Below are 15,383 nucleotides of genomic sequence, written 5' to 3'. Positions count from 1 at the left end.
ATTACTTCATTAAGGAAAAATTCATCATATCACTCATCATATAACTGCTCCCTCTCAGGGCTAACACTTAGTTATCGGGTCAGGTATGTCTTCTCATTCTCTTTGTTTAGACTCCTCCTTCAGTATTCAAACACACCCACTCTGGCCACTGCCACCAAAGAACCTCAGACTTTTCCAGGTATGAATCCAGAATAGACCTAACTTAGGCATAATCTGAGAATACACTATATTCATATCATTTATGATGTTGTATTACTCCTAATCATTTACTCCTTTATTTTGTAATTTAGTTTAGTGTTTTTTTTGTGTGTGTAGTTTTGTCTCATCTCTGTATCTAGATCATAAATTGTTTTTGTTTTTCAGGACAATAAAGGGAAGCACAGTGATACATTATGACATAGGAGATATTAATAAATATTCTTTCTGGGTGAGTTTTGAGGGAATGTTAAGTGCAGTGATAATCAGAATTTCTAAGTTATTTGAAAACATGGATGAAAGTCAAAGAATGGGGCACCTGAGGATGATGCAAAAAGAGTGTGAAGAAAACTCTCATTCATTAATTCAGCAAATCTTTATGGGGAAGCTACTAAATGTTTAGCACTTCATTGGGGTCTGAAATTCCATGTAAATAAGTCACAACAGTGGCCACAAGGAGCTCTCAGTCTAACTAAAGAGTTAAATATATTTGAAAATACAATTTGATGCCTTAATGACTGTAACAGATATAAACTTCAGGTAATATGAGAACAAAAACCTGCAAAGAAACCAAATAATGTTAAATAGTTGTGAAATTAAATTGTTACAAATAAACACTTAAAACTAATGAAATTATTAGATCACTAGGAGATCATTTCTGGGTGATTTCCTTTACATACAGCTACTGCTAGTTTAGTAACAGTTGAGACAACATTCCTTATGCCTAAGGCCTTTTTGACCGTGATGATGGTTTCATGAGTGTAGAGTTAGCCTCAAACTCATCAAATTGCATACATTATGTATGTACAACTTCTTGCATGTTGATCATATCTCAATAAAGTAGTTTTAAAAAAAGACAACATCCCTTTGTTCTTCTTCACTGTGGAGGATTGAGAGTGGAAGTAAAACACCCAAAAGTTGTTTAGATGTCAAGGTGACCTGAATAGTTGGTAACGTTTTGGGAGCTGATCCTTATGTACCCAGTAAGTAGACATGGTGGTGCTCTTGTACATTTCACAAAGGATGAATGAATGGGAAAGTATTGACAAGTGGGTAAATGCAATGTGCCAGATCAGTGCCTACATTTCTGCATTGGATTTTCTATCAGACAATTGCAAAATATATTTCCCTACAAGCCACTTAGCCAGTTCTTGAATCTTCTCTGGGATAGTCAGACCTCAAATTGATTCATATTAGAATAGTTATGTTTTCTTACATAACACCCATGTCACTTATATCTTTTATTTTCCCATTAATAATAGTGACAGAAACAATATAATATTTATTAAATGGTTGCAATAACCCTTTTTAAAAATTTCATTTGATACAAAAATACCCGACCTGCCCTGAAAACTGTGAAAAGTGGCTGCTTTAATTTCTTGTCAAACATTGTGAGGGTTACTGAACAAAAGATAAAGTGAGAGTTGGTGCATGGATAAAAGAGAGTGAAATTTACAAACACCTAAAATATACTGTGATGTCACTCTTTGCCAGTAGGAAGATACTTTGATTTTTAAAAAATAATAGAAACTGTAATTTGGAAATATTGGCAAGAAATTTTACTTTCAAAGTTTCAAGTGCAGTATCTAAATATGAATTTACGGTCTAATAAGAAGTTCATATTCTTTTCTAACCATTAAAATGCTCAATTGACTATTAACACATTTCTCTGTAATAAAACGTCATACACATATTCATTTTTTCATCAGTTTATTTATTGATTTATAGGAACATATCAAGGGACTATTAAGTGCCAGGCATTTTAAAAAAGTCACTCAGTTACCAGTATCTCCCATTTGTGAGGCACTGTTTTATCAGTGAAGACCGATACAACTGGAAAGAACCAGTGCCCAACCTTAAGATGCTGATAGTCTGGTACGGGAAAAAATAGTAAGAGATGTGGATAGCAGTTATTACATGGAGAGTCATAAGTAATTATACTTTGTTACTAACTGAATAATACTATGTTAAGGCAATATGACAGATATTTACATTCACTGCTACACCACCGGCATTACTTGATTCTAATTTGTGACGGATTTGTTTTTGGACTTGAACTGTAAATGCTTCCCTCTTATATTCAAACCACAGTTACTGGGTTTTTGCATGTAGAAAAAAATTTGCTTGAAACTTTTACTGTTTCCAAACCAGAAACAAAATGCCTGTGGAAAAGGCAAGCTGTTTTTGCTATTGATCTTTATAACCCAAACATTTGGGGAAACTTCAATGTCCAGTCCCAGAGTTCTTTTTAAATCATTCCCTTGATTAAATCTCACAAAGCACTGCAGATACAGAGGCCAGCCACTGACTCACCGTGGCAGAATATGATACATGGCAGCAGCAAAGAAGGTGCTTCATTCAATTACCCTTTGATTATCCAGAGACCACAGTTTGAAACAGTCAAGTTACTTTCAAGATATGATTCTTTCTTAGTAAAGGCATTATGTTGACCAGAACTAGTCATGGAACGTGTCTCAGAGAGGTGAGACAACTGTGACTCCCAGGAGAATGCCGTCCAGAACTCAGGACAAAGGAGATCCAGTTGTAATTCACCATCTCGTTCAGGACAGTTTTCCTTTTGTTGTTTTCTTGTTTTGTTTTGTTTCATTTTTTTGGTCTTCTAATTATGTATTTCAGAAGGTTCTGGCTTGGTTAAGAATTCTATTTGATGAAAGATCAGATGGAGAAAACACTACTCTTTCGGCTGGAGCAGCATGTTTTCTTTGTGCTGCAGCCTCATGCCAGGAAACTAACATTAATTTTAAAGAAAAATTACTATAAGTTAGCTTAGACATTGTATTATAATAACTGTACTTCCTTTGCTTACACTAATCAGATTTGATCATCTAATTTGCATTAACTATGTTCAGAAGATATTCAAGAATAGGGAAGGAGAATTTCTATTAAGTATGAATTTGAGAATTACCAGAAGTTGGGATTCTGGGCTAGGAAATTCTTTTGTGCCTCTTGAGTGCTGCAGATTTGCTAGAAACCCATACACAATGATTTTAAGTATTGCATACTGATATCATTTTCAACATTTACAATCTAACTCTCAGTAACTAAAACAATGTACTCTTTGTACTTCAATTATTATATATGGAATTTTTGTAATCCTTGTGATTCTATTTATTACAATTTTTACCTGCACCACGGAAGTAGGAAAATTATGTGCCAGGGAAGAAAAATGTTGAAATCCAAGATTTTAGGTACAACTTTTCATAGGTATAGCTAACATTGTGAAGGGTTAGTCTTCACTTTAAGACTTTTCAAATTAGAAATCTAGACAGAGATGGCATATATATGATACTGATAATGTATTAATCCAAGTAGGATATACTGAAGAAAATTTACTGAGATTTAAAGCCTAGCTAAATTCCAGTACCATAGAATCATGAAAAAAGGATTTAAACCCTTAAAACTTTTATATCAGAATTAGTTTTCAATCTACTTTGAATTACTATCATTTTTTAAAAATCACATTTTGAGTTACATTCCAATAACATTTGCAATATTTCCAGTGCCAAAGATAGAATTTTTATTTCCAATCCTGGTAATTTAGATCATATTTTCTAGCCCACAACATTTTTACTAGACATTCTAGAACTCACTGTTCTTTTCAACCATCCCATGATGGCATTTCAGCTAAGTAAAGGCAAGTAGGAGAATAGGGTTTGATTTCCAGTCATCAAAATTGCCTTTACTTGTGTGGCTTAGTCTTGATATAATTGAGAACAAAAGGCATATATTCATTTTTACATGTCAGCTCTCTGAGATACAAAAATAAATAAGAACTGGCCCCTGCCTTAGAGGACTCACCTTCTACTGAGAGAATCAGATGTAGGAAACATGTGTTGAAGGAATCAAGAAGGAAAAATAAGAGTTGTCCAGATATATGAGGTCTGTCCAGAAAAAGTCCAACCATTGTTAATATACTGAGAACAGTCTGTGTGACATTGATGTAACCTGGCAACCAAGGAGAGTGGACTGGAATTTGCATGTGTGAACAATGATGACTTCACTGGGGGGTGGTAGAAGCCATTGAATGAGCATATGTACTGTGTGGCCGTCGTACTCAAAGTAACTCAGTAGAGGAAAGCATATGCATCAAATTTTGCATTAAGCTTGAACATTCCTCCATGGAAACCATTCAGATGATTCATAGGCTGCAGCTATGGGCAATTGGTGATTGGCAGCTTCATCACAACAACACGCCTGCTCATGCATCACATCTTGTGCAAAGGTTTTTGATGAAACATCAAATCACCCAGGTGACTCAGTCCCCCTACAGCCCAGATTTGGTACACTGTGACTTCTGGCTTTTCCCCAAACCAAAATCACCTTTGCAAAGGAAGATATTTCAGACCTTTGATGAGATTCAGGAAAATACAATGGGGCAGCTGATAGCAAGTGGGAGAATTATGTGAGGTCCCAAGGTGCCTACTTTGAAGGGGACTGACGAGTCATTGTCCTACATACAATGTTTCTTGTATCTTGTATCTTCTTCAATGAATTTATCTTTTTTATATTACATGGCCGGATACCTTCTAGACAGACTTTGTGTGTATCAGGGCATGACAAACTTTGTGCCTTAATAATAAGGCCAAATCAGGTGCATGCACAGGAGGCCTGAGTCTCAAATGATAAGTAGAAGTTTGATCACAGAATGTTTCCTATGATACATTTGATATGAGTGTTTATCCTCAAGGTATGGGAATGACATGCTGAGTTTGCTTTTAGCTATGGGTTTGAATGGGTTACAGACAAAACTGAAGACAGAAAAACATTAAAAGATTACTATAACAAAGACTTTTTTTAAAAAAGAGAATTCTTACTTACTCTTTCTAATCTGAGGCTTAGCTCTAATTCTACCTCCTTCATGAAGCTTCCCTGAAGCCTCCAGCACACTATGAGTTTTTCTTCCTCTGAAACTCTGTAGTTCTTATTATCTACCCAAGTTCTTTCCAGACAGTATAGTGCTGACTTTTTCCTTTGTTGGTAATATGATATATCTTCTCTGTTTGTCATTGGCATTATAACTCTTTGAAGTTAATATTTAAGATTAGAGTTGTCAAAGAAGACAGAAATTGCTACTTTTCATGTGGCCCAGGCTCCTGCAAAGGAGATTATCAGCAAAATCCTCAAGATGATGGCTACATATATTATTATAATATATATTCTATATTCTATTCTATATTATATATTACCTATATATCTATAGAATAGATAATATATTCTATTATCTACTATAATAATAATGTAGACTGGTAGAACAGGCATTGGCTTAACAATTAGGCTGCATTTTGAATGTGTGAAATGAAGCCTGTGTATAGAGTTGTACTGCTAAGAGTGTGAGAGCACTTTCTCTGAAAAGCAATTCCCCAGTAAAAGGGGTTGTGTTAAAATTACAGTGCTGCTCTGGTCAAAACCAGGGAGAGGGAGAAGAGAGTCCACATTTTGCTTGAATGAATGGAAAAATTATAACCCCACTTATGGCTATAACAGATTCAGAGGAGGGATATATTATAGGAGATAATGAACTGTTTTGATTGAAACACAGAGAAGCCCAGGGGGAAAAAAGGTTTTCCTGTTCATAGGGTATAAAGAGAGCAGGGAGAGGGAAGAATATATATGTAAGTAGGCAGGAAGAGGAAGAAGAGGGAGAATGGTGAGGAGAAGGAAAGAGGAGAAAAAGGAAGAGAGAGAGAGAGGAGAAAAGAGAATGAGAATGCATATGGCCAAGGCCTATGTTAATAATATCAGAGTTGAAATCTGTGGGAAAAGATGGCTCAAAAACATTCACTTTCCTCTGATTACAAACAATCCTATAGTTATACAGAAAAAAAGGGCCTCATATGGCAGGCAAACCTAAATTCTTTCTTTTGAGTCAGTCCTTATAAATTAATGCACCAGTAAATATATTTGGCTAGGAAACCCTTTGTCCATGAACATATACCCCCAGACTAGTGTTCCATAGAGCACAGTCATCCCATGTAGCAACATTTTTGCCAATATATCTCATGGGAAAGGGAAGTAAAGGGAAAAAATAAACCAATAGAACTATATCAAACTAAAAAGCTTCTGCATGGCTAAAGAAATCATCATTGAAATGAAAAGGGAACCGACTGTGTGGGAGGACATATTTGTCAGTGATACATCAGACAAGGGTTTGATCTCCAAAATTTATAAAAAACTCATACAACTCAACACCAGGAAGACAAGCAATCCAATTAAAAAATGGGCAGAGGATCTAAATAAACACTTCTCCAAGGAGGACATACAGATGGCCCATAGACATATGAAAAGATGCTCAATATCACAAGCCATCAGAGAGATGCAAATTAAAACCACAATGAAATACCATCTCACACCTGTCAGAATGGCCATCACTAATAAACCAACAAACAATAAGTGTTGGTAAGAATGCAAAGAAAAAGGAACCCTGGTGCATTATTGGTTGGAATGTAGACTGAGAAAGCCACAGTGGAAAGCAGTGTGGAAAACCCTCCAAAAACTAAAATGGAACTGCTTTTTGACCTAGAGATTCCACTGCTGGGAATATACCCTGAGGATCCTGAATCACCAATCCAAAAGATCTTCTGCACCCCCATATTTATAGCGGAGGTACTATTTACAATAGCCCGGTGCTAGAAATAGCCAAAGTGTGCCATCAGTAAATGAGTATATCGAAAAACTCTGGTACATTTACACAATGAATACTATGCAACCGAAAGGAAGAAACAGTTCCTCCTACCTTTTGCAACAGCATGGATGGAACTGGAAAATATTGTGCTAAGTGAAATAAGCCAGCTGGTGAAAGACAAATACAATATGATCTCACCTATAAGAGGAATCTAATGAACAAACTAGAACCACAGGCAAGGAAACATGGAACAGACTGACAGTGACCAGAGGGGAGGGAGGAGGGGGATAAGAGTGTAAAGAAGGGGAAAGGACTAGACAAAGAACATGTATGAATGACCAACAGACATGGACAACAGTGTGGGGACTGACTGTGGGAGCAGGCATTGGCATGGGTGGAGGAGGGCAGAGGGGGAAAAATTGGAACAACTGTAATGGAATGAAATAAAAATGATTTAATAAAAAATGCAAAAAAATGCTGGAAAATAATGTGAAATTGCTTTGGTGCTATTAGAGGAATGAAAATCCTATATAGATGAAAAACAACATAGTATTATTCAAATAATTTAAAATTTTTCCACATGTAAATATTCAATAAATTATAGTTGTATAAACTTATACACAACATTTTTTGACAGAAATTGAATATGAAATCTGTATGAAAGTTTTCTTCTCTTCTTTGAAGAAGAGGAAGAAGCTATTCACATACCAATAATCATCAGCAAACAGGATCTAGCCTAAAAATAGTAGTCATGTGTCTTCCATGAAAACAAACTCAAGTTCCATTCTTAAGCTATTGTACTTTCAAATTCATGAAAAATCAAAGACACACACATTCAATAAGAAGGGAATTACATACTATTATAAAGTGTTACTGTAAATAGAAAAAAAAATTGCACATGTTTAATGGCGTAGGGTTTGGACTGTTAGTTTTAAGAGCCCCCAAAACAGAATAATAATATAATGGAAAACTCACAGATTTTATAAGGAGGGGATCTTTGGAGAGAAACTAATCCTGACACATATTAGCTGTGTAAGCCTGGAACATTAGCAACCTTTCAGATTCTCAGTTTCTTCATTTTAAATATGTGTATAATAAATACCTATACATTGCAGTGTTACAGATATAAAAGACCTACATTGATCCTGATATTCATTTTAGGATGATTATCATTACTATTTCACTGCTGTTGTTATGTTGGATTCAATAGAAAGAAACATGATATAATCAGGTACTGGTTATCTATCCTTCCTTTCACATTTCTGCAGAAGAGACTTTGCAAGATTTTCTCCAGCAGTAACTTAATTTCATGCTAAGTCTTATCCTCAGAATGAATAAATCCCTTTTAATGAAATGTTCCCTTTGCTCACTCAGGGATTTCCTACCCCTCAGTCCAAAATCTCTTACATATATTTGATCAAACTATTAGCCCCTGGCATGACTCTGCTTGACTTTCCGCAGAACTCCACAGCCAACCATTTCAGTGCCAGTTTCTTAACCACAGTGCACCCAAATTGCTTTCCTTTGCATCACCGGCTTCCTCTGTCCTGTACTGAGGGTAATACTGCACTGCTGAAGGAAGATGCACTGCTTCTCAGTCCTGGCTTGTTGCAGACACCCAGAGTCCTCTCTGATTCCAAAGCCTGAAACCCTTTCATTCACCCCCAGTTGACTTACTTCCACCTTCCACTGCAATTTTCTGGTCTCTACTGTCTTCTTTCACACCTCAACTGATAATCTAGTTTCTGCCTTTCACTGAGAAGACTGGGGCTACCCAAAACCAACGGTCTACAAAGCACTGACCAGAAACTCATGGAATTGTCTTGGCTATACTTCTATTCTTCTCCTAGTAGAGTTTTAGAAGACATGTAGGATTAAACATGACCATCAATTTTTAAAGTGTTATTTTACTATGTTAAATGTAGTTTAATTCTAAAATTTCATTTCAAAATAAGAGTCTTTCTTATAAAATACATTTAACCAAAAAAAGGTTAAAGGTGTAAATACGTACAATGCTTGATTAATGTCACAGACTGCTAAAGACAGTGTCTATGAGTGTACATTAAAGTGGTATTTCCACGTTAGGGAATTATGTCAACACATCAGGATGATTTGTTTGCCCATGAAGGATGTTTCATTTAGTGGCTTTCGATGTATTTTATTGATTCTAAAATTATAATTTGGTATGAAAAACCATTCTAGTGATCTTTGGTTATAAATAAATACCATTTACCTCAATATCAAGGCATCCATCTATACAATTATAACATGAACAATAATAAACTGTTCAACAGGACATTATTTCAAAGTCATGACACTAAATTTAACTAACAGACCCATCATCACCCTAAGAAGGAAATTGTTGATATAAATTGAGTAGACTAATATCTTCTCAAAAACCTAAGATGAAAAATTGTTTATATAATCAAATAATGATAATAATAATAACTACCACCACTACAACTAACACTAGTGCTTAAGTGGTATCAGGTGTTTTGCTGAGCACTTTACCTCATCTACTTTTGGGGAACAAGGGTAAAATGTTCTAACATTTGGCTGAAATAAATGGACCTTGAGGTAGAATGGCTACATATATAAACAGTAAATAATAATGATAGTAGTAGTAGTAGTAGTAATAATAATAATTAGAGCAATAACATTTATAATATGTCAGACATTCTACTAAATGTTGCATATCTCACTTGATCCTCACAATTGCACCATGGGACACTACTAATATCTTCATGTTATTGATTGGGAATTAAAGCTCTGAAATAAAAAATAATTTGCTCAAGATCACATAAATTTTAAGTGTCAGAGTTGGGATTCAGTCAGTCCAGGCCTCAGTTAAAAACAGATACTGAGTCGGTTAAACTCAGTATCACTATTAATGTAATAGTATATTTTCAACCACAATTTGCAATAGCCAGCATCTTCAAAATAAAAGAGGGTAGCTTTCTAGGATGCCTGCATTCCAATGACTTCTGCCTAGAGAAATCTATACCCATCAGCATGGAAAGAGACAGAACTTTACTTTTTTTCTACCAAACACTTAAGATCTATAAAAATAAAAATTCAAAGTTTGTGATAGCATGTAAAAGAGAACCATACTTTACTTATGAGGAAAATAAGTCATTTGATGAATGAATATCTTTTTTTGTTTTCCCTTATTTTAGATTAAATCCTCCATACCCCAAGCATTCCAAATATTAGGGAATATTTGGGTACTATTACATCACTATGTGACTTAAAAATGTCTGTGACTCAATAATTTTGGCAAACTATAGTAAGATAAGATACCTTTGATCTAACAATGGACAGGATGAACCAAGTATCAACAGGACCCTAACAAAAGATGGAAATATTTCCTATAGTTAAAAATACAAAAATTATGATTTTGTGTTTTTTTTCTTTTTTTTAATTGTTCAAGTACGGTTGTCTCCATTTTTCCCCCACAAATCCCCCCCAACCCCAGCCACCCCACTTCCCACCCTTGATCCCACCCCTCTTGGGCTCTGTCCATGTGTCTTTTATACATGTTCCTTGACAATACTTCCCCCCACCCATTATCCCCTCCCACTTCCCCTCTAGTTACTGTCAGTTTGTTTTTAATTTCAATATCTTTGGTTATATTTTGCTTGTTTGTTTGTTTTGTTGATTACATTCCAGTTAAAGGTGAGATCATGTGGTATTTGTCCCTCACCGACTGGTTTATTTCACTTAGCAAAATGTTCTCCAGTTCCATCCATGCTGTTACAAAGGGTAGGAGTTCCTTCTTTCCTTTTGCTGCATAGTATTCCATTGTGTAAATGTACACAATGTTTCTTGATCTACTCATTATGATTTTGAACTGAAGCACAGGTTTTGATTTTTATTCACACATTCACTAGTCAGATATGTTTATTGAATATGTATGCATCTTTTTAATTAAGATCTCAGAGAAGAAAGACAAAGATTCTGGTCTCAAATATTGCATTTTAGTGAGTAATAGCTACCTTTCCTTAAGTATGCTTATTTAGAAAGAAATTGTTGGAGGTTTTCCATACTATAGCAGAACTTCTCTGAAAATAGATGACTCAATCATACAAAATGTACTGAGTCTAGTGCACTGCTGGGGAGCCTCATGACAATAGTAATTTTCAATAAAATAATGGGAGTGAAAGTGATGCCTGAGTTAGGTGTTTCCTTTAGTAGAGGTGTTAATGTGCTCTGGCTCATTAGAGGATTATGCCAAAGAAGGTCAGACTGAAGTTCACTTTCATTCATTTTGTGTCTTTTTTCAGGCTTCTTCCCCCAGTTATTTCCTAAGCTTTCAAGTGTTCCCTATTATTTTGACCAAATGTGCATTGTGATGAAAGGATGTGATACTTTCAGCAGAATTACTTAATTAGGTTTAAGTAAGCAATACATGCCAATGGGGGGGGGTGGCTAGATTTGCTTTCTAGCCATAAAAATGTGCCTTACATGCATGCAGTGTTCCTGAGGAACAAAGTGCAGTGATTGCTGTGATGATAAAATGATGAAGGGAAGGATAAAGCCTGAGAGATAAAAGTCTCAAAATGAAAATAAAGTAGGGTAGTAGCTGTCCCATTCTTACTGAAGGATACATTTCAGGAACAGGACTGCCGGTTTCATTTCAAGCACGTGCTGGAAGAGAGTTTAGTGTAGTGTGTGTTTGTGTATGTGTGTATACATACATGTGAGGTGAAAACATGTAAGTTAAATTATTCTCATCCTATGTATGAAGAATTTTCAAATGATTTCTAAAAAAGGAAAAAGGTGCAAATGTAGAAGTTTACTGACTATCCCCAAGAGACATTCATTTAGGCAGCATTCAACAGAGACTAATGGAATCAATGACGGGCAGAAACTGTTCTACTGTTAATATAGTGTGCTACACACCATACATTTCTACACTCATGAAACTGAATGCTCTTAGTGTATCCTTTCTTCTTACAAATACTTTCCTTGCCCACACCCACACTCTCTGCCAGAATTTTTTTTTAAGGTATATTACATCACCTTCATGTTTATAACCACCACAGCTGGGCATGCAAAATGCTCCATTTCTGCCCTCACCCATCTACTCAAATTTTTCTTGCTTTCTTCCCCATGCTGCATTGTTAAGCTTTCTGTTCTCTAAATGTAACTTTTATTTTTACCTTATAGTGACTTGGCCAGACTGTCCCCTAGCCTAGAATGTCTTCACACTTATTTCCCATCAATTAAAATTCTCCCCACTTTTTAGCTATGTAGCTGAAATGCCTCGCAGTCCTCAAAGACTTTATTATCCTCTTCTCAGTTTCATAGTCCTGCCTCTTCGCTTCTGGAGAATTTTGCTTGGGACGTATCATGAAAACATTCAGTTCATTTTGCCTCAGGTAAGGTATTTACATGTCTGTTTTACTCTGTGAATGTGAACTACTTGAGGGCAGGGCAGGAGGAGTTGCTAATTTGTTTCTTGCCGCATACTTGCCTTACATGTTGTTGACATGCAAAAAAAAGGAAAAAGTCTGGAGAGCACATAAATATGTAGCCAAAAAGTACTTAAGATTCACATGAAACTTTTTGTTATGGAATTAGTTGCCTCCCTAAGTTCTCAAGGTTTTGTTTTCAGAAGACCTCAGAATAAGGATAGTTGCACAGGTAAGAGTGTTCACTGAGCTTTGCAAAGAGTAAGGGACACACAAGTGCTACGTAAATATTTCTTATGAAACACCTTGGGGACTTCATATCCTGTTACATGTAGCATGCTATGATCAGAAGTGCTTTGAAAAATCTCACCTTTTATATCTGTCTTTATAGCTTAATATTCCTTTTGAGTACAAGCATATGGTAATGTAATCCTAAGGTAGGCAAACGTTCACTTTAAAAATGCTTTAAGAAAGAAAAATTGCTTTTAAGCTAAGGAACAGTGCACATTTTTATATGGCTTTGTTATAAACTTCTGAGAAATAGAATTGGGAAATCTTGACATTCTTTTTACTTTATGGAAAATCTAATGTGCATCACCATAAAAAAATATACCTGTCATTCTTACAAAAAAGAATAAAACTAAATTTCAACTAATGTAAGCTATAAAACTATACTACATAATTTTTCCATTCATTTTAAAAGTTATCCTTTAAGTAGGAAAATATATGAATTCACTTTAATGTCTTTTATGTGCAGAGGTCCCTTCTAAATCATATGTTTTTATGCAGAACAGAGGAATTTACTATCTCTGTGCTCTTAATCAGCAGGATTCACTTCAAAAGATGTAGGACAAAAAGAGAAGTTATGTTTCTTAATACTTGGGTCAAAAGACTTGTACCTTCTTTTCTGTAATAATCCTTATGCAAATAATAAAGATAAATTATTCTAAAGAATAAAAACACATATTTGACAAATGGAAGAGAATGTTTTGTGATGACATTAATAAATGCAAATGATTACATTATCACATGATTGTTTACCTCTGAAATAGATTTAATTTTCTCCCTTTCCCACCTTTTTCTTTTTCTTTCTAAGTATGTTGTTTTAACATGGAACCCAATTTTGCTAAAAATATTGAAATAAACATCATCAGGGTGAAATTATTTTAGGCTTATAAATGAGACTTAAAAGCTTAGGCCCTGGCTAGAGTGGATCAGTAGCTTGAGCACTGGACTGTGAAGCAAAGAGTTGCCAGTTCTATTCCCAGTCAAGGCACATGCCTGGGTTGCAGGCCAGGTCCCCAGTAGGGGGCACATGAGGGTCAACCATGCATTGATGTTTCCCTCTCACTCTCTCTTCCTCTCTGTCGAAAAATAAATACATATAATCTTTAAAAAAAGACTTAAAAGCTTAGAAATAGGAAAGTCTATCCTGAAGCAGTCTTGCTATAATTATTTGCTAGATACTAATGCTATGAAGCATGTATCTAGGTCAAGCGTAATCCCACAAATGCACACTGCATATTGATATGCAAACTGGCAGACTTTTATATACAGACTGGCAGAACTCTTCGAAATGTGGGTAACATACCTTACTGCTTAAGAGAACAAACAATTATCTACTAATTCAGTTCATCAAATAAAGATTTCTGCCATGAGTTTGGTGATCTGTACTATTTCCAACACATTTCAATGCTGTGACTATTTGAGTTTCGCACTCTCATGAGAATTAATCTTATAGACAAGTACATCCTTAGGGAGTTGGAAAGTAATATTTATTGAAGTACTTTAGAAGTTCTCATCTGTATACAAATAATTATCTTAAGCTATAATTTATTGACTGAGTTCCATTTAGTTCATTTTCAGAAAGTAAGGAAACTATAGTAATAAGAATCTAAAAATGTTCCAGTGACCTAGAATAATCTTCCTTGATTATTTTCTAAATTAATAATTTTAACTTATATTTTTGTTTCTATAATTGATATGAAAATAAAATCTTGCTTTGGAATGCATAAAATTCAAAAAAGCTGTAAAAGTTTTAATGGTCTTAAAGTCAGAGGACAAAAATAACTTGTGGTTCCCTCAGGTAACTATTGATAACAAATTTACATAATAGAGAAGGAAAAGAGTTAAACAGAGAGATAAGAAGCTCTGATCAAACTATGGTTAATAGTTGAGAATTATTTCCAGAATGCAGTAGGCAAAAGTGGATAAAAAGAAGGTCTGGATAAGAATACACTATTTTAAATTCCAGAAGCCACAATAACAACAGAGTATGTCACTGTATCACCATTTTAAATAATGCTTAGATGAACAATTTTGAATGATAAATACTTTCAAAAATAAAAGGCAAAATAATGATATACTCTTCTAAGTTGGAGTAACCTTGAAACATATTTATAAGATCATATGCTATAAACTGATACCTTTCTATAATATAAATTCCTAATGGCAGCACATTTCTCTACTGTACCTTCAAAACTACAACTGTTAATTCCATTGTGGTTCAGAGTAGTAATGTAAAGAGAAAGTCTCTATAGTTTGCAATTTTGGCTATTGCATTAAACTAGCATCCATAGCATTCTTGTCTGCTTTATATAAATCTTAAAATAACTGCTCTTTCCTCTTGAGAAAAAATGGACTCAATTATTACTGTATATATTCTCCTGAATCCAAGGGATCACCATTCTTTAACAACCCATTCAGTAGACTTAGAAAACAAATGGCAAAGCTATATGTTATCCAATACATCTTGGCAGTATACTAAAGCCATAGAGTAAGTGATAAATAATCAGATGTCTCCCTCAATCTTACCTGGTTTACTCTTATTAAAAATCCAGTCCTTGCTGTCTACCATACAAATCTCTTGGTCACTGAGTGAAATCCAAACTGAGTAGATGATCATGATAATTCCAACATGTCAAGGACAGCAGCATCTCTCAGAGATTTCCACAAGCCAACTGCTTGGAATGAACCTGTAACAAACAAGGTGTTTCCTCATTTTAATGGAAAATAGTGAACCATATCTTAGGTCCAGAATATATCACTACTTAATCAGTAAAGAAATAATAGAGGAGTGTGTGATTGGCTATAAATACCTCTAAAGATGCTGATAAACAAAGTCAGAAGAC

At 34.9% G+C, this 15,383-nt stretch overlaps 1 protein-coding gene across 1 annotated transcript in view; it reads right to left on the bottom strand.

Annotated features, from left to right (window-relative positions):
• LINGO2 (leucine rich repeat and Ig domain containing 2) overlaps positions 1-15,160 on the bottom strand; it is a 329,669-nt gene extending 314,509 nt beyond the window's left edge. Inside the window, exon 1 of the mRNA XM_045840676.1 lies at positions 15,067-15,160. The gene's annotated coding sequence lies outside the window, so the exon portion shown is untranslated. The remainder of the gene's footprint in view (positions 1-15,066) is intronic.
• Between the last annotated feature and the right edge of the window lie 223 nt (positions 15,161-15,383).

Source organism: Phyllostomus hastatus, unplaced genomic scaffold (genome assembly GCF_019186645.2).
Source record: "Phyllostomus hastatus isolate PE091 unplaced genomic scaffold, TTU_PhHast_1.1 phas_contig_34, whole genome shotgun sequence".
Taxonomy (NCBI): Eukaryota; Metazoa; Chordata; class Mammalia; order Chiroptera; family Phyllostomidae; genus Phyllostomus; species Phyllostomus hastatus.
This window is presented reverse-complemented; position numbering and strand designations above follow the sequence as displayed.